At 37.3% G+C, this 20,348-nt stretch overlaps 1 pseudogene; it reads left to right on the forward strand.

Moving 5' to 3' along the window:
- The first annotated feature begins 429 nt into the window (after positions 1–429).
- On the forward strand, positions 430–20,316 carry LOC122346177 (annotated as a pseudogene).
- The last annotated feature ends 32 nt before the right edge of the window (positions 20,317–20,348 follow it).

Raw genomic sequence — 20,348 nt, forward strand, 5'->3', positions numbered from 1 at the left:
TCGCGCGGAGTTGGCGCGCGCTGTCGCGTTTCGATATTTAAAGGCGAATACGGGTCGGTAATGTTACGTTCCCTTAAAAATAAGAAAAAAAGCGATTTAATTTTGATTTGCAAGCCAAGCCAACTCATCTCAGACATTGTTTTAGACGCTTGCCAGGCAGGCACGTGCTCGTGTCCACTTGAGATAAAGATTGGGAATGATTGCAAAAATGACTTTAGCATCGATTACAGCAATGAACATGACATTTTGGGTGCTTCCGCTTGCATGTATTCCAGAGATCAGTAATTCACAGTGACCTATTAATTGATTGATTGTGTTTAGTTTAACCTCTTGGAAGATGGACAGACACGTCTAGAAAACCTTCATCGATCTCTGTGCTTTGTTTTTTTGTCAGTTGCATTGAAGTGCAGCGGAGGAAGAAATGGATCCGGCGACCCCCTTTCCGGGGCCCCAGGGGTCACCCGCATGCCGTGGATGCCGTCTGCAGGAGATCAGGGGCGTCGCCCGACCAGCCCTCATTGGGACGAGCCAGAGGAGGTCTGGTTCTGCCTAAAGATGAACCTCTTCCCGGACGAAGTAGAGTACCTGGAGAAGTGCCTGTATGCGGTTTGGGGCGCCATCACTGTAAGACAGCCTGCGGTGGGCGTTTCTAGAGGTGTCACGATTACCGCGGACGCCGGAGGTTTCGGAAGAGCCGAGGGTTTCTGCTGCCCGGTTTTGGGATGGGCAGAGGGGCTCCTGTGGGGCCTGTGCCTCGCCGGACATCAAAAAAAGCAGGCGTCACGGGGAGAAGAGGCCTGTGCTGCAAACAGAGGTGACTCCAGCGATTGCTCAGGTAAATGCGGACACGTTTTGTGTGATTTTAAAGGAGAAATCACTTTTATGCATGTTTGAGTTTTGGTGTGCGTCTAAACAGTGTCCCGTATTACGAAATGCTTTATTTGATACTAAATTAAATTTATTTAGTCATTTTTTCTTCTTGATCGGCTCTTTAATGATTCAATTTAAATGCTATTCAAATAGCATACCAGTCAGTTCGAGCGTTAAACTTAACATCTATTTATTAAAAGCAACAAAACATTATATTTTTATATTTGTTGTTTCTCACATTTATTTACAAATTCTGTGATTTAATTAATTTAAATGCACAAAACCGCCTAATTATTAAAAAGTCATTTTCATTAATGTTTTTTTCTTTTCTTTTTCTCAGAAATGCTGTTTTAATTAATTTTTCTGGCATAAAATATTTCTTTTAATCAAATAAAAGTTAACTTCGCCTTGCACTACAGCACAATATTAATTTGTATGGCTGTATTATTATTATTATTATTATTATTATTTTTTTTTTAAGCCAATAAACCTTTAAAATAAACAGTTTGCTGAACGTTTGTGCAGCATCATGAAGAAAATTCAATCACTTTTGAAATGCAAACGCATCAGTAAAAGCTGAAAATCATCACAATGGCATATTAAGCTGTTTCTGGTACTCTACTGAAGTCAATTATTACTCTATTCATGACATCTGTGAACCAAGCTGTTCTTATGTGCTTCAAACATCAGCAGATAATGAGCTGCTCGCGTGAAAAACACAGTGCCCTGCTTCGAAATGAATCACGCAGCATTGGATTGCATGCATTTGAATGAGTCTGCGCGAATTTGGGAAAGCGAGGGTTTATTGCTTTTACGCAGTCGGATGAACAGCGTTTGATTTAGCATTAGGTTTATGCAAAAAGTCTAGGGTGCTTGGCTTTCTTTTAGATTATGCGGCTCCTGGGCCAGGGTCATCATGATGTCCATGTTCAGGGGCCTGGGCATTGAACCGGGAAAGACATGGGGGAGAGGAGCCACGCCTGTTGGTATGTGAGAGAAAAAAGTGAAAAGTAGAATTTTCTTGCTTCGTTGTGTACGTGTGTCTTTAGGTTTTCAGGAGTGACTTTAAAATCAGCCCAAAATTTAAGTCCTTTCATCATTTACTCTTTTTTGACCCGGCCAGTCAAACTCCAGAAAGGTAGTGCATTTTTAAATGTATTGTGTATTCTTTCTTTATTTACGGTTTGAGAGAAATGGGTTCTGAATATATATTTTTCATATAAAAGCCAATTCCTATTTATCCGGGAACCCTAAACATGTTTCTACAAAAAATGAAGCAGCTCAATTGTTTTCAAAATTGGTGATAATAATAATGATAATAATAATAATAACTTTTGAGCATCAAATTAGTACAATGGAATAATCATGTGACACTGAAAACTGGAGTAATGATGAATAAAGTTCTGTTTTATTTATTATATTTTATATTTTAAAAATATATTATATTTTTATATTTTATAATTATTTTATATTATATATTTTTTAAATATAGCAATTCTAAAAAGTAATTTAATGTTTTTATTTATATTATATTTAAAAAAATATATTATTATTATATTTTATTATTGTTTTATATATTTTCTAAATATAGCCAATTCAAAAAGTTATTTTATGTTGCATTTCAAAATATTACAGTTTTGCTGTAGTTTTAGATCAAATTAATGCAGCCTTGGTGAGCATAAGAGACTTTTTGTTGTTTTTACATAAAAATAACCGTGACCAACCCCAAACCATTAAAAGGTGGTGAACATTTACCTGGTTATCCATCCATCCATCCATCCATCCATCCATCCATCCATCCATCCATCCATCCATCCATCCATCCATCCATCCATCCATCCATCCATCCATCCATCCATCCATCCATCCATCCATCCATCCATCCATCCATCCATCCATCCATCCATCCATCCATCCATCCATCCAACACTTATCATAAGGAGCAGGATCTGTACTGTACCACATGTCTTAGTCAACCCTGCTGTATACCGCATTTAATCAAACTCATAACTGTTTTATTATTCATGTCAGCGCTGGCTTGATTGGAGTGGGCATTAAATTGTCGCGCCATCATTTTTGTATCCTGGCAACACCAACAAAAATGAATAGTCGCCACTAGACGTGCAATTTACTGCTGAAGGCGGCAGGAAGGTCAAGTAGCTAATAATGAAAACAAACTTAATCTGCAATGTAAATACAAATGATGAACATAAGCCCATTAATCTTCTATTTAAGAGCTTTTTGCTCCGTAAGGACTTAAACAGTGCTTGAAATAGTCATGGCGTCTGAAGCGGTGACCTTTCTTTGTCTTGCAGCGCAACTCTCGAGAGCCGCTGTTTTCTCGGGCGCGCCGGCCCGACTTGCTTTAAAAAGATATTTTTTCAACACAAACTTGACATTTTAAACTTCACCAGCCCTGTAATCACCTGTGGCCCATTGTCACGGTTCTGGGATTAATTATATATTTGCCCCAATAGCAATATTAATGTCAGAACCATAAAAATATAGCGTCTGTGGACGTTTCATCATAGTGATGGTATGATGTTTTTTATTTCTTTATGTCTTTATTTCTTGATTGATTGATTCATACTTCTAGCAACCAAGAAGTGTCTATTCAATTGAATATTCCCCTGATATTTCCATGTTTTCATTATTTTCGATTCGATGCATTCGGCCAGTGTTAAGCCTCACCAAAATGTCCTCACAGTCACCACCTAGACTGCATAAAATGCATGCCTAAATATATTTAAACAGTTCCTCTTTTAAAGCTTGAAATTTGATTAAATCTTTTTTTTTTATTTTAAGACTCTAGTCTACAGGTTGTTGATATTCGGTGTAATAAATGAATTTGCATGACGGTATCGCGTTCACGGCCCTAGTCGGTACAGTTAGATGTGCTTTTGTGCTACTTCATGTCTTTCTATCCATATTTTGCATTCAGATCATCTCCTGCCGTTGAGTTCTGCTATTTTTCTGTCCCTAATCAGGGCGGGGGCAGCAGGCGACTTGGGGACGGACGTCCAGTGAAGCCGACCGCTCTGACTCGGAAAGGGAAGAATCGGGCTTAGAAGAATCCTTTAGGTGTCGCTCCTTAATGCAGCTTCTTGGATTTGCTAAGTCTGTGCATGTTTTTAGTTTGCACGAGAGAGCATCAAGTAATAACTCACCCCAAAGTAAAGTTAAAACTTACTTCTGGAAGATCGTTTGTGCATAGCAGCTCAAATCTGTGTGTTTTTAGATCTTCTGCTAACTATAAGTAACTACATGTCAACTAATTCTCATTAATTTGCAACTACATGTCTGAACTCTCAGAGGAGAGTGTTAGGGTTAGTAGAAAGAGAGTTTACATACGTTTGTTGTTGTTGAGGATGTAGTATATATTGTGTCTTCAAAATAAAGGAATAGTTATTTAGCTCATTAAAACATGTAGCTGACATGTAGCTGTTTGTTGGTATAATGTCCAAAGTAGACTCAAAATAAAGGGTTACCTCTTTTTGGAGCTTATCTTTTGCTTCACAATTGAATTTTCTTTTATGTTTTTGGTTGAGCATTTTTGGGTGGGACTGAAATTCATCAGAATGAATTTGTGTGTTTGCAGTTTCCTGGGCAGAGGATTTGTTGGCGTTGGCCGAGCCGCGTTGCCTCATATAGGTGTAGGTCGTGGGCCGATTGGCCCGTCGGGCCCCGTTTCTCCCGTTGCGGCCCCGGTCTCTGAAGAAGCACCGGTTCCTCCAGGAAACGCCCCCGAAAGTTGAAGTGAAAATTGAGACAGTGAAGTATGAATTCGCTTTTTGTCCGTTTGTCGTTTTTAAAAATATCTTTTCAAGCGGGTTTGAAGAAATTAATACTGAGCAAGTACACGTAAAATTGATCAAAAGTTACAGAAAAGGCATCTTTAATATCTTACAGAATATTTAAATTGGAAATAAATGCTGTTTTTTTACGATTATACGTTTAAAAATCCTGAAAAAATATATTATACATTTATATAATATATTATAATATATATTACTAATATATTAAGCAGCACAACTATTTTCAACAATATTGTTTCTTAAGCAGCAAATAAGCATATTACAATATTTAAGGATCATGTGACGCTGAAGACTGGAGTAATGCCATAATGTCATTCAATTGAATGCTAAACCAAAAAGCAGTATTAATAATAATATTTCACAATGTCTTTAATTAAAAGATATTAAAGTTGCGGTGTGCATTATATGCATTGTAGTTGAGTTACAATTCTGTCTGATCAGCAAATGATTTGTTTCGTTGGTGCCGTTTTACCTTTTATTAAAGACAGTACAGGCCAAGTACAGGCTAATGTTTTCTTTACAATGTTTTTTACAGGAGCCTCTGCAGAAAACCGGAACAAAAGGCAGTCCTGTATCCATCGGTCAAACTACATCCCCATCTGCTGCAAAAAATGAAGCTGTGTTTCAGTACCATGTTACTTTCACGTGAGTCTTAAAAATATACTTTAGGTGGCTGCCGTGTCGGATTGACTGTATATGACTGTGTTTTTATCGTAGCGGCTTAATTTAAACATCACACTCACTGAAGGGCACTCATAATTTATCCCATTGGAAACATTTACTCATTTATCCAGCGACTTACCAATGAATGCAATCAAAACCCAAACAGGAAATAATGTGCGAGTGCTGTGGCAAGTCTCGTTTAACTTAACGCAGCCAGGGTTTTTATAATAAATAAAAAAGAAAACAAGTAGATGGAATAGAAAAAGAATAGAACGCTAGTGTTAGAGAGTCATTTATAATAGATTGATTATTTATCTTTTTTTTTTTGCCGAGTGTTTAAACCCTTCAGCGCTAAGTGTGCTCTTCTGGAGATGGTGCACACACACACACACACACACACACACACACACACACACACACACACACACACACACATGCAGTGCAGTGTGTGTTTTTTCTGCGCTTCAGGAGATCGCTTCCACACCGCGGCGCTGAATTAAATCGACATTATTTGCAGTAAATATGAAGATGCATTGACACGAACGCGAGTGGTAACGCCATAAATGTCTATAATTCAAGCCTACCGTGTTTCACAGTCAACGCATATGGCTTTTTGGCTGGGTTTTAAAGGGAAGAGCACTTTTATACAAACGAGGCAATAATATATGGCGCTCCAAGCGTTTTGCTGGCAATAAAGATTGAAATGTCAGTAAAGATGGCTGTCTCTGTGAATGATCGTTGGTCATAATGTAGAAAAAGTCATTTTAATGGTTTCCCAACTTAATTTATAAATTTAGATAGTAAAACGCATCGGATAACGTGTTGCTTTGCTCATATTTTTGTTTAAACTTGTATTTGTACTTGTTTTACTGTACGCCTACAGTGTAAAAAAATCTCATAATGCTGGAAAAGCATTTTCGGTGACTATGTTTGTGTTTGAAATCAAAGTAATGGAGCAAATCTCGCGTTTGTGGTAAATAGCCAACGTTTAGGTGAGATAAATAGCCCTCTCAAATTAAAAAAATCCCTAAGAGGTTACAAAGCGTCACCTAAGAGGATAATCGATTTTCTGAAATGAAATTCAGGCTCTTAATAAGCGCTTAAAATTCCCGATTGAAGTATCATTATAAATAAAAAAGCTTTAATAAGGTCTTTAATGGGAGATCGGCCTCAGAAATCCTGATTGAGCACCGCTATTAAAAACATGAGAAAGCTTTCAGGACATGGTTTCTGCATTCCAACCTAGATATATCCTCCACCAAGAACCAAGAGTAAGGGAAACCAAAAATATGAAGAAATTTCAATGCTTCAAGAGTATTTGTGGCGATTTGAAATCTGGAAGCCTAACCTGTCAGGTTCAGAGTTCATGAAAAAGAACCATTTCCAAACCTGAAGTGATTTTCTTACTTGGAATATGTATAACTATATGTGTTTTAACTAGCCATAAAAGCTGAATAATCATTCCAAACCTACTGATGAGTCAATGGCGTGTCGATGATTAATTGTTCTAATAATCTTTAGATGAATCGTCCCTAATGGTAGAATGGAAACTGAAATAAACTTCGGTGTTGGCTCAAACCAAAAATAATATTGCTCAATAATGGCTGAAGACATATTAGTGTCCCTTTACACATGCATTTTTAATGGGAGCATGTCATCTGTTAGAATAAAGTAGATTGTGTCTTTATATAACAGCCTAATAATTATAATTAGTCGCATTTTTTTGAGAAAGAGCGTGATTAATGGCATTAACGACCAGCTATTGGGTTTCAGGCGAACATTGAGTCTCTGAGTATGCGCCCGGTATGATGAAGGAGCACGGTCTGACGACGGGAGGTGGTGGCCTTTGATGGATCCATCCTCTATCTGCGAAAGCGTCTTGAAGAGGTTTGTTGCGCACATCAGATGTCGTTTTTCACTTTAAGCACCCTAATTACCCAAGCTTACTCTGCGACAGGTTGTTCATCTTAAAGCCGAGAGGAAAACCGACAGTCAAGAGAGATCGACATTAAGATCCAGCTGGCGAAGATTCTGCCGCCCAGCTCTGATCTGTGCATCCCGTTCTACAACGTGGTCCTAAGGAGGTGCGTGTTGGTAATAAGGCGTGCATGTGCGAGGATCCTCAAGACGCCGATCGCGGTTTTCACTTTGGCTCTTTTCGCGGTTCGAAAGCTAACGGCGCTTCGCGTTAGTTAATGGTTTGAAATGTATTACGTGAGCATCATGTAATTCCCACAATTCAAAGATTCAGCTGCGAAAACAGGTTTTGAAGGAGAGCGAGTGTAAACTTCGACAACGGAGGTCATTTACGTTGCCGTTAAAAAATCAGAAGTCAAGCGAGATTTTTATGATATATAATATTAGCATTTTTAAAAAAGTATATAAAATAATAAAATAAAAAAAAAAAAATTATATTCATAAAAATATAAAATAAATGGAGTAAATCAAGCGCGTGTGAATTAAAAAATTATATTCCATTTTATTTGAAGTTTGAAGGAAGCATAGTTTTTTTTGGGTTGATCTGAAATTCGAGCGATCGGCGATTAGAGACTAAACTGTACAGAAATTTAAATATGCGCGCTAATCGCATTATACTCCTAGTCACGCAAATACTGATGTTGTTCACGTTTAATAATTTGAGAATAAAGCATAATAATAATTTGATATGAGCTTATTATTAATGTAATGCATTATCCTATCACGTTATATATCTGTTATATAAAATAAATAAATAAAATAATGGTTTCTTTTCTTTTATAAGAAGTTTCTTTCAAGTAAAGAATATTTTATATAATTTTATGCACAAGCATTTATTTTATTACTGCTTTATTTAATACTCCCATTTTGCATTTTTGCATTGTAATCTTTGGCATGAAATGGCCCTTAAAGCTGACGTGGCAATGAACTTGAATCAAGTCAAGGCTCTTGTAAGACAAACCTCTTAGCAACCGTGTGGCTCAGGCGTGATGTCCTGGAGTCTATCTGAAGTCAAGCATGTTTGAAATCTCACGATTAACTGCGGCCTCGCCGAGCGATGGCCAGGAGTGGAAACACGCTCCTCGCGCCTGCCTCGCGTCCGCTGGAGATCGGAGGCGAGGGTCATCGAGCAATTTTGGGAAATTAAATAAGCGTGATCGCATTACAGGCAGCGTGGCGTAACAACACGACGAGGAAAAAGAAGAAAGCGGTATTACGGGTTCAGTACAAGTTGAGCGATGTGTCAGAATGCCGGTTGCCACAAAAAAAAGTGAGGTTACTTACAATAGAAAACAAAGGGGAGAGTTTAGAGTATAAATCCAGAATATGATGCTTTTGATTTTACAAGCGCTCTTATAATACTGCTTTAAATTGTTGTTCAAACATGTTGTCATGGCAGAAAAGCTGTACAATTTATGCAGCTGAACAGAAAATGATTTATATATATATATATATATATATATATATATATATATATATATATATATATCTCTCATAATAAAATCATGTTAATGCCTGTGTTTATACATTGGCCTCATTTGCGACACATTCATTCTGTAGTTTTTTTCTTCTTTTTTTGTATTACTTAACTAGTCTAAAAATGATCTTTTTTCCCATTTTTATTTTCTATTTTCACTTCATTTTAATTGCCAATGTTTTTATGCTTTTTTTTTTTGCATACTTTTAAGTTTTAGTACGTTTTCAGCTTGATTTATTTCAGTTCAAGGCGATATGTCAAGTTTTCAATCTTTTTCAGATTGCATTCCAATTAACAAACGTTTTTTTATGGTTTTATACTGTATACTTGTACTCTTACTTTTTTCCTCTTTTTCATATTAATTGCAATTTATTTATTTTTTTTAAAGGAATGGAATTTTTACTCTTTACCATTTCTGTATCTCTTTAGCTTTTAGTTGCAGTGACGTTTCTGTTGAAACGTACACTTGAGCTTAATTTATTTTGGTTCATTGGCATTTCAAGTTTTTTTGTTTTTTTCTATATTTTATTCTAGCTCCGTTTTCATTAACAAAGCAAATTTAATGGCTTCACTTAACCGTAACAAAAATTTACAAAGGCTTTAACTTAATATTTCGAAACAAGATTTAAGCGTTAAACCTTAAATGTAAAACATTTTACATTTTTAAATTGAAATGTAAAAATTAACCTTTAGTGTCTTAAATAAGATCGCGTCGCGGTCACGTTTGTAATAATTCTCAAGGACTACTGTAAACCATTAGACAATTCATGGGCGTTATTAAAGCAAACATTCAGTAAGGTATTGGTAAACCGTGCCAGCGTGGAGCTTGCTGCTGTAGTTAAGCCGTTCACTTACACTGCACGTGAGCATGCGGTGCCAAGCGGGTCATATTGTTGAGCCCTGCGGAGTATTGCTCCACTTTTTCTGTGCATAGGAGAGACGTCCCCAGAGCTCTAATGGCTTGTTGACAGTCAGCTCTGACATCTCTGACTTTTCCTGCTGCTTTCCTCTCATTCTTTCTCTCCGCTCTAGAGTGATGAAATTACTGGGGCTGAAGCTGGTGGGCAGAAACCATTACGACCCCAACGCCCGTTGTGATTCTCGGCAAACACAGGTATTTTCGCGCTGACCTGATTGTCTGTGATTGCAATCCAGCGAAATCGCAGCCGTTTGGCTTCACAGCGAATAAATCTAGACTCAAGCTTCTGTATTTTTACACCTGACCTGTGATTACGGACGCGGCGCTCGAACCGTTTCGCCGGCGCTCGCGATAACGCTTCGCATATCGATCGTGGCGGTTTGCGTTTGTGTGTCCGGCAGGCTTCAGGTGTGGCCTGGATACTCCACCAGCATCAAGCACACCGATGGAGGCCTCTACCTGCGTCGTGGGCGTCTACGCATAAGGTGCTGCGAAAGCGACTCGGTGCTTTCGATGTCATGTGAGTTTGATGTCAATCGATCATCCCGATTGTTTTGTCAGCTGCATGCCGTTCCACACTGTTCGGTCCGGATAAAAAGAAAATCAGCATTTTTGGTTTAAATAAAAAGGTTTGTTTTTAGATTATTAACGTAAAAATTATTCTAGAGCAGCGTTACGCTTGTTCGCCTTGTTCGTTGAAATTGTAAGTTGTCTTATTATTATAATAATAGCCAATGAACGGATGGTAGCACTATAGAATAGGAAAAGTTTCAATCAATAAATTCTTAATTAGCTGCTTTTTAATAGTAAGGTAGTTAGGGATTGGGGATGAAGAATAAAGGCGTTAATATGTGTGCTTAATTGACCAGTCGCGAAGAGCTTGATTGACAGGCGATCTGACCAATCCAGAACGCGTGTATTATATGTAGCCGCCTTTCTTGGCGGTCTCCATAGAAATCCATGTTAAAACTGTAGAGAATCTGTCATGTCCGGCCGTGTGTATGGATTTCAGCCCTGAAGTACTCTTAAATAATAAAATAACCTGTTAAAATTAGTTTTTTAATCATTTTGTGAGCAAAACCCGTGATCATCACCCCGATCGCCACTGCACGGCGCCCTGTAAATAATAAAACCACTTTTAAAACCATTTTCATAGGTTTAGTGTTATAATGTTGGCTCTGAAAGTATGTAAATGCGCTTATGCCCTCATACCTTTATATGTCCCTTCTAGCCTTAACCCCAAATCAGACAGAAGAAGATTATTTTCCGTTAAATAAAATGCTTGAAGCTCATTCATTTTCATTTCGTGCTTCGTGTAAATCACGAAAAGCGATGCAGCGATCACGACACCATTAAAGAGCGCAAGCCGCGGTATTTATAGTTTGAGTTTATGTAAATATGGCACAATTTAAAAGCTGAGAGAGCGGACCGTTTTAACATCAGAAGCAGCCTGACATGTCTTCTCTTTGAGTGTTGTCAGACCCTAAAATCAAGTATATATTAGTAAAATAAATTCTATTTTTAATTAACGCTTTAAAAACTTGACCGAATTCTAGCAGCGTTGAAACGTTTTTGCTTGCTTTGGAAGTGCATCAATGTAAAGCAGATTAATTTTACCTAAACGTTATGCATATAATGCTCTTCTCGAAGAAATGTGTAACACTTGTTCACGATTAACCACGACTTTTCCCTCAATAATTGTTAATTTGCTGCTAATTAATAGTTTTTAAGGTAGTTGTTAAGGTGGGATTAGGGATAATGCATTAATATGTGCTTAATTGGCACGAATAAGTGTTACCAAGTAATGCATCTCAATTAGTTTATTGTGTGTCGTTCTCCTTTTGCCATCAGGTGGCTTTTGGTGCTAAAATGGTCTAAAAATGATCAACAGATGTAGTTGCATTTCAGTTAAGATGTTGCCTTAGCCCTTCATTGTAATGAGAGTTAGCAATTTCTGTTGATAAGTGTTTGAGATCAAACGGGACAAAATTAAGCAGAGCTCAACTTTACGAAAATAAGCAGCATCCCATTGCTCTTGCTGGGGATGGATGAGCGCCGAGACAACAGAATGCATCTCATTGTATAAGAGCATCTGTATAAAATAGTTTGAAATGCACGATAGATTTAGGCTAAAGCCAGTATGCCAAAATCAGTGCATTGACGTAATTTGCTCAACCTTGATGTCTCCGAATAACCGTTTCTCTGCCGTAGAATCTGATTTACCAGGGAAGCCGTGAGAGCTTTCAGGACGAGTGCACGAAGGAGTTTGTGGGCTCGTCGTCATCACCAGCGCTATAACAACCGCGCCCCGTGTCGACGACATCGAGTGGTCCAAGTCTCCCAAAGACACCTTCACCTTGGCTGATGGGACCGTCACCACGTTTGTGGATTACTACAGGTTCATCTGCTATACGGAGAAGCCACTGATTTAAGAGCTGGATGCATGTAAAAGGCGTAACAGCTGGCATAATCTTGGTTTTATACGATCGCGCATAGACGTTGCCAAAGCTCTTTTCAATGGAAGAGACAGTTACATGCTACAAATTAGGGTTTTATTGTTTGCTTTGTCAGTTTTCCGATTAGCTTTTTATACGCACAGGAAGAACTATGGCATCGCCGTAAAGGAGCTGGACCAACCGCTGCTCATCCATCGTCCCAAAGAGAGGTCCAGACCTGGAGGAAGGTGATGTTAAACATGCTTTGGTTTATTAAAAGCTTTAAAATGACAGCTTGTGTGTTGTTCAGTTGTGCTTCGGATGGCATGGGCTTGACTTAAATTACATTCAGTGCTGTCATCTAGTGATGTTTTTGGATACTGCGCTTTAACAGCGGTTCATTTGACCTGGTTAAATCTGGTAGATAAAGTGAGCTACATCACACGTCTGAGAGGCGTAACGCCATATACGCTACCACTTAAAAGACTGGAGGTGGTAAGATTGAGTTTTTAATTTTTTTTTCCAAGAGAAATGAATCCTTGCGTTCAGCGTTGAATTGATCGGAAGTGACAGTAAATGCATGTAAAAAGATTTCTGTTTCTGTGTCTGTAAAGACACTTCTTTTGGAGGTTCAGTTCATCGGAGTATCCTGAAAAGAACAATCGCGAAAATATAACTTCTTATAACGTTGACTGGTAACAAAACGCTCCTTAAAATTGGCCTAAATTGGCTCGTTGGAACGATTTCTGACCAAATTGCATTTTATAAATATACTGAAACAATAATGCATTATGAATAAAGTTAATGCAGCTTTGGTGAGCAGAAGCGGCTTCTTTCAAAGCATTCCCTGTATCCAGTTTTTGATTTTGATATTTATAGATAAGCATGTATAATTATAAATGTTATGGATGTATGTTTACGGAGTTATCCACTATTTTGTAAAAGGGGTCGAAAATGACAACAGGGTGGTCAGAAATCGTTAAAAAGATGGCAGCGTCATGTTATTTTTAGTTTTCAGTGGACAGAAACCAAATGTGGGTCACGTACAGTTACTTTTCCTTTAAAGAAGAATATCTGAATAACAAATCATGTTGAAATGTTGGTTTTTTTTTGTGTGCATTGTACAAACCTGTCTTGAGTGACAAATGCAGTATTATCACTAGGAGGCGCGTTTAGGATGTTCGGTACTAAGATGCGAATTTGATCCGATTCGTAACAGGTCATGGCGGGTGAAATCCTGCTGCTCGGAGCTCTCCTTCATGACCGGCATCCCCGAGAAGATGAGGAAGGACTTCAGAGCCATGAGGGTACAAATCAGTGACGGGTCAAACGCGGTCGGGTGCGTGAACTCTTTGTTTTTTTGGCGAACGCTTCAGATGCGGTTATCCGTCTTGTGTTTCAGGATCTGACCGTGCACATCAACGTGGGAGCCGAGCAGCACACCCGGAGCCTCAAGCAGCTGCTGCACAACATCAACAGCAGTAACGAAGCGCTCTCAGAGCTGGTCGCTAAATCTTCGGCGCTGTCAAGCTGGGGCCTCGGGAAACACGTCAGCCAGGAGTATTCTAGTGGTGAGAATGGAAACACCGGAGGCTGCTATTAAATTGTTATTCAGTATCTGAACTAGAAATCAAATTCCATGCAGAAAATACTTTACTCGTGTTACACGGGAGTATATATATATATTAAATATATATTATTCTGTATATCTGAAATAAATTCAAATATACACACACACACACACACACATATTTTATATATATATATATAATATCAAATTAAAATATAAAAATATTTATATATTTGTCACATATTCTTATACAGTGAAATTTTGCCACTTTTTTTAAAATCGTGATGTACTGTGTGTAAACAATGTCGGAATGGCATAGTATAAAGTATAAAAGCGCCCTTGCAATGGGTTATGAAAAGGGTTCATATTTTGGTTTTGGTAGGCCCCAAAAACAGGTGGACATGCATGCAACGTAAAAAAACTCAAAAAGAACTACATACGATATGCTCAGCGATTCATTCTTCCAAAGCTCTCTTTGCGTGACTCTAATCTGCTGCGATTGGTCCGATTCGTCTCAAGTTCATGTTGATTCGTTTCATTTGACTGTCCCAAAGTAGCACCTAAGCGGCAAAGAATGAATTAAGCGTTTTCAGTCAGTCGCGAAGTGATTCTTTCATGACATCAACATGAAAGCGGCTTAAGATTCGTTTTGGAAAGCACTTCGCTTCAATGATTCAGAGTTGACTCTCTCTTTTTTTTTCTTTTTCCTTTTTTTTCTTTGAAAGACAATAACGTTGCACTGCGGTGCACTTTCAGATTTAAAACTTTAGAGATGTGTTAAACACTGCACGAAGGCTCATTTTCTTTCCGTTTTACAAAGTAAAGCACATAACTGAGACTGATATACGTCCAATGTCAACTTCAAAATGACAATTGCTCATTTTAACTCCTATTATACTGCATCTAGATATATTATAATGCATTTCTCTGTGTAGTTTATATATTCTTGTACAGCACTGTATATCAGTTATCAATAATTGTAAAAGTCAGCTATGTATATAGCATTATATATATTTATATTTATATATATATATATATTTATATTTATAGAAAGAGAAAAAAATATATATATATATATATATATATATATATATATATATATATATATATATATATATATATATATATATATATATATATATATATTTTTTTTTTTTTTTTTAATTATTATTATTGTTAGAGCTGTTTTGAAGAATCACTAATATTGGCACATATGTATCACTGCATCGTTGTTCACCTTTTAATGAATTGCAATTGAACTGGTTCTGGTACGTTGGTGTGTCTGTAGATAACATGAATAACTTTTTGTTTCTCCACAGACTCAAGGAAGAACTCTGCCCAATCGACCATCTGCTTGCATTCAGCTTCTTTGTGACGTCTCCAAGTGTAGACTGGTCCAGAGAGGTGGTCGAGACCCCTCTATCAGCACCGTGAGTCAGATCTCTCTGAGTCGCTGTACATATCAGACTGATCGGAGAGGCTTTCCGAAGGCTGGAGGTCGCGCCTCAGAAAGAAAACGCCTTGTTGGCTTGAGTGAAAGAAGCGTGTTGATCGAATCCACACGTTTGTTCGAAGGCGCATCGCACGCTGGCATTAAGCGGGCCATGAAAAGCCCACTATTTTATGTTTCTTGAGGTGCGCTAATCTGGATTCACGTTCACGTAAAGTGAATATGCAAAACGTAATGCAATATTTGCAATTGCATTTGGATTATGTCACTATTTATCACGTTCCACAGATGAAAGCGCAATTGAAAATACAATTCCATTTTGAAAATGGTCAGAAAAAAATAAAAAAATTAAATTAAATTAAAAAATTAAATTAAAAAAATAAATAAATAAATAAATAATATATATATATATATATATATATATATATATATATATATATATATATATATATATATATATATATTATTATTTATTTATTTATTTATTTATTTATTTTTGATTTTTTTTTAGTAATAAAAAATAGACCTAAGCAAACACTACACCTTAAGGACAGAGAGACAATGATAATTATTTCAAATAAAATATCAAAAACAAGTAATCATACTGTTATATTGAACAAAACTGTCAAAATGCATGAATGTAAAAACAATATAACCATAAGCTTATCTAGATTTATGCATTTTATCAAATGGGTTTGAAACTTAGTGTTTCTTAGTAAATTAACCTTGTACATGTGAAAATATGATTGATTGTCCATTTCAATTTCACTGAACAAAATGACTCCTGGGTTCATTTTAGTGAATAAAAATATACAGCTGAAAAAACAAAACAAAATGAGTCTAAGCTGCAAAAGATGATCATTATACTGTTTAAAAAACTACAGAAGAGTCAAGTTTTAAAATATCAAACTCTTTAGTCCTTTTAAAGCGCGATGCTAATGGTCTGTCAGTTCAATGATTTATGCTAAGCTATGCTAAAGTGCTACCTAGAGACCGGAGGATCGGCTGAGCAGTTCAAAACTGTAAAACTCAACTTATTAACTCTGGGGCGGTTGAACAATGAGGCCATTTCAAAAAGCGGTTCCTTTTAAGATCTGGAAAGCCCTGATCTGGTTCTTGTGTAGTTCTTCGGCTCTCCTGTATCTGTCTCCTGCTTGCTCTCGGTCAGGTTCCTCTGAACTGCTGGGCTGTTTTCTATCCCGGCGGGCGACGATCAGGCAGAGGAGCTGGTGACTACTTTTACTAAGGTGGCCGGACCAATGGGCATCAAAATTGAAGCGGCCTATCCGTGTGGAACTCACGGAGACGGTCGAACCGAGACCTTCATCAAGAGCATTCACTCTCAACTCACCAGCGCGGTGAGAGCTTTCGCGCGTTCACCCTGCCTCTCGAAGAGCTTGCGGTTATCTAAATACCGTAGTTTATAATGTATTGTCTGTCCTGGTTTCCAGCCCGTGTGCAGCTGGTCGCGTGTGCATTATGACTGAAACAGTGAGACGACCTGTACAGAGCGCCATCAAGAAGCTCTGCTGCATCCAGAGTCCTGTACCTTTACAGGTTTCATGAAACCCAGCACTTTTGCATTTCATTATGTGCATTTCATATTTATATAACTGCCAAGCGTAATACACACACACACACACACACACACACACACACACACACACACACACACACACACACACGCACACTACTGTTCAAAATAAGGTTTTTTAAATGTGTCTTTCTAAAATATATATCTTATATACCCACCAGGCCAATATTGAATATATATATTTGTAATAGTGTAATAGTTCTAAAATATATATATATATATATATATATATATATATTTTTATTTTTTATATATATATATATATTAATATCACACAATCTTCTTCAGAATATCATTTTAATATACTGATTCGCTGTTAAAGAAACGTTTCTCGTTATTATCATTGAATTATTATGTATATTAATATCTCATTATTATGTTGCAAACAGCTCTGCTGCTTAATACTTTGTGGAATATAAAAGAACAGCATTTATTTGAAGTGGTTTTTTTTACGTTATGTATTTACTCTTAATTTTTTCCAGCTAGGATGCATTTAAACAAAACTGAATTTCCTTTAGATTTTCAAATTATTTAAATGTTTTTCCTGAAAGATAATACCCTCTAGACCACTTAATTTTTACTCAAATTTAATTAGCATTATTATTTATTTATTTATTTATTTCGCGATTACTTGCATCCCAAAATATAGGTTTTTATTTACATATACTTGTTTATGAACTGTGTATATAAAAACCCATGTACTGGTGGTATAATTAAAATATATTTATATTCATAGAATTGATATGAAATATAAATATTTAATATAAACATATTTTCTTGAATATATGCATGTGTGTGCCTCCTACATATACATAGCAAATATACAGCAGTACACATACACAAAAAACTTTTATTTTTTTGACAGCACTATATATGTTTCTAAAGCGTTAGTTGAACCATTTAATTACTCACCCTCGTGTTCTTCTAAACACAAATTATTGCACAATGCAACTACCTTAGTGAGGACATTGATAAAATAAGAATTTTCATTTGGTGGACCATCCCTTTTAATAGCTGAGGTTTTTTTCGCATTGCGTGTTTGCGGCTTGAGCATGTGTTTATATTAGGCTCTAATTCCCAGGCCATCAACGTTCGGACCATCTCTCAGCCACAGAAGCTCCGCATGCATCGCTCAGAAGATCCTTCTGCAGATTAACTGCAAGCTGGGAGAAGGCTGTGGGCGTTGGACGAACCTCTGGTGAGTGTGTGCTAATCAGACCTTTTTCCTCACCGGGATCCTTGGAATAGCGTACCCGCGTCTCCACTCTTGATTAAAAAAAGCTCAAGTAAATATGGGTATAAGAAATGAAGCTGAAAAAAAGCACATTTACCACGGTTGAGAACTGATAGACAATAGCTAGGTGGGATCCATTTTGGTGCTCAAGCTATATATTTATTTCTAGAGTTCACATCGAGTTGCTTTTAACTCCAAAACTCATTAATAGTTTTGAGCTGGTGGGAGAGCTTTCAAACAGCATTTATGTTCAAATGTGTTTAAAATAACCTGTTTTTCCAAACCTTAATAATATTTAATAGATATTTAATAGCCTGTAATAGATTGAATATGGTGTAATGCGCGAGATAAAAGAGAGAGACTTAATGCATTGTTCCTTCTGAATAGTGCTGAGGTTGGGTCATTGCCGGCACAGAAATATGAGCGAAATGGTATCGAATAAAGGATAACTTCTAACCGTGTAACTTTTGATTTGAACAGAAATATCTGATGGTGATTGGGGTGGATGTTCACCATGATGTAAGCAAGAAAAGCAGATCTGTCATGGGCTTTGTGGCAAGTCTCAACAGGGTAAAACCTCATGAAACAAAAAGATTGCATTTATTTCATACGATAATTATTGAATTTAAAAATAGATATTTTTAAAGTTTCAAATGAATTAACCTTTATCAGGAGTCTTGATTAAAAATAAAAAGAACTGCATATTTTAAATATTTTTTTATAATCCTACTGAACAATGCGTTCTTGCTAGATTGTATTTTTTATTTATTTATTTTTTTAATTAATACTTTTGTAACAGCAGTATTATAAACGTTTGCAAACATTATGCAACACAGGAACTAATTCGTTTAAATGAACAATGTCAAAGATTTTAGATAATTTGTTTCTGTTAAATTGCCCCTGTACAACATTTAGTCTGTATTTAATATTATATAAAGTAATTAAATTATATAAATATTAAATTTATTTATTTTAAGTATATAGATTTTTCCAGCAACAAAAAAAAATTCTGGGAATAACAAATTTTTCCATCAATCGTTCCATATTTGATGCTTATTAGTAGTTATGTTTAGGTACTGGGACGAAGATGTAGAATAAATGTGATAACTAGTACTAATAAATGGCTAATATTATAGTAATATGCATGTATTAGCGATTAGTTACCATTTTCCTAGTTTTTATTGTCGTGCATTGATCAGAGTTAAATTGAATCACGTTCTTGCTAAGCGAACTGCTCAGATTAATTATCAGCTGCTTATTTATTAAGCTGCAGTGAAGTGTGTATTGCATCTGAGTGTAACAATTCATCAAGAAAAGCAGCCTATAATGGAGTCATATCACATATTTTTCAATTCGGAAGTTAGCCGTTTCCTGGTATGCACGGTTTGACTTCGATTCGTAACAAAATAACAGGAGTAACAAAGTGCAGTAAGCGGTAAAACTACTTTGTATTAAGTAATTAGATGATGCATCCAAACTGTTATATAGTAAGACCCACTGGTGCATTAACAGAAGCAGAACTAGTAAAAATAGGTGGGCCGTGGGATGAGGCCCCGAGAAGCAAGACAAATGGCGTGCATACGCCGGTTATGATTGGATTTTGAGAAGTGGGCGTTGCACTTAAAATCGAATGCGAGACTAGTGAAATTTCCATTGTGAGGTCAAGTAAATAAGTTTTACATGCATGGATGAGCTGGTCACCGGCTTATCTATGACAAGCCCAGTTAAAAATAGATGTGGTTCGTTTTTTTCATTTTTTTAGCTGACATCTGTTTATCAATTTCGCTAGCTTCCCCAGCAGTTCGAATACTATTCTGCTTGCATGCATTCGATTTGAGCCCCTAACCCTGTGTCTATTAGCAGCATGCTGACCAGTGGTACTCAGGGTTACCTTCAGATACCTCACGAGGGGATAATCAACGGCCCCGGGGTCTGTCTTGCCAGCGGCCCTGCAGAAATACTACGAGGTATTTCTATCTTTGATCTATCGATTCGATTCAAGAAAGCCACAGGGCGCGTTTCGGCCATTTCGCGACAGGTGAACCCACACCTTCGAGAAGATGCGTCATCTGCTCCGCGGCGGCGTGTCGGACAGCTTACCAAGGCGGTGGGCGCTACGGAGATCCTCGGGTCACCAAGTGCTTGAGACCATCCCGGGCGATCGAAGCTGGCTTTCGCCGTGGTGCAGAAGAGGATCAGCACCACCTGTACTCTGCGGATCTGACCAGTTCGGCAGCCCTGCGCCCGGGAACCGTCCTGGACCACCCGTCACCAACGGGGCGGTCGGTGTCCAGAGCGGCTTCAGGCATTGAAGCTCAGCTTTCATAGACTAAGACAGGATTAG

Source organism: Puntigrus tetrazona, chromosome 5 (genome assembly GCF_018831695.1).
Source record: "Puntigrus tetrazona isolate hp1 chromosome 5, ASM1883169v1, whole genome shotgun sequence".
Lineage (NCBI taxonomy): Eukaryota > Metazoa > Chordata > Actinopteri > Cypriniformes > Cyprinidae > Puntigrus > Puntigrus tetrazona.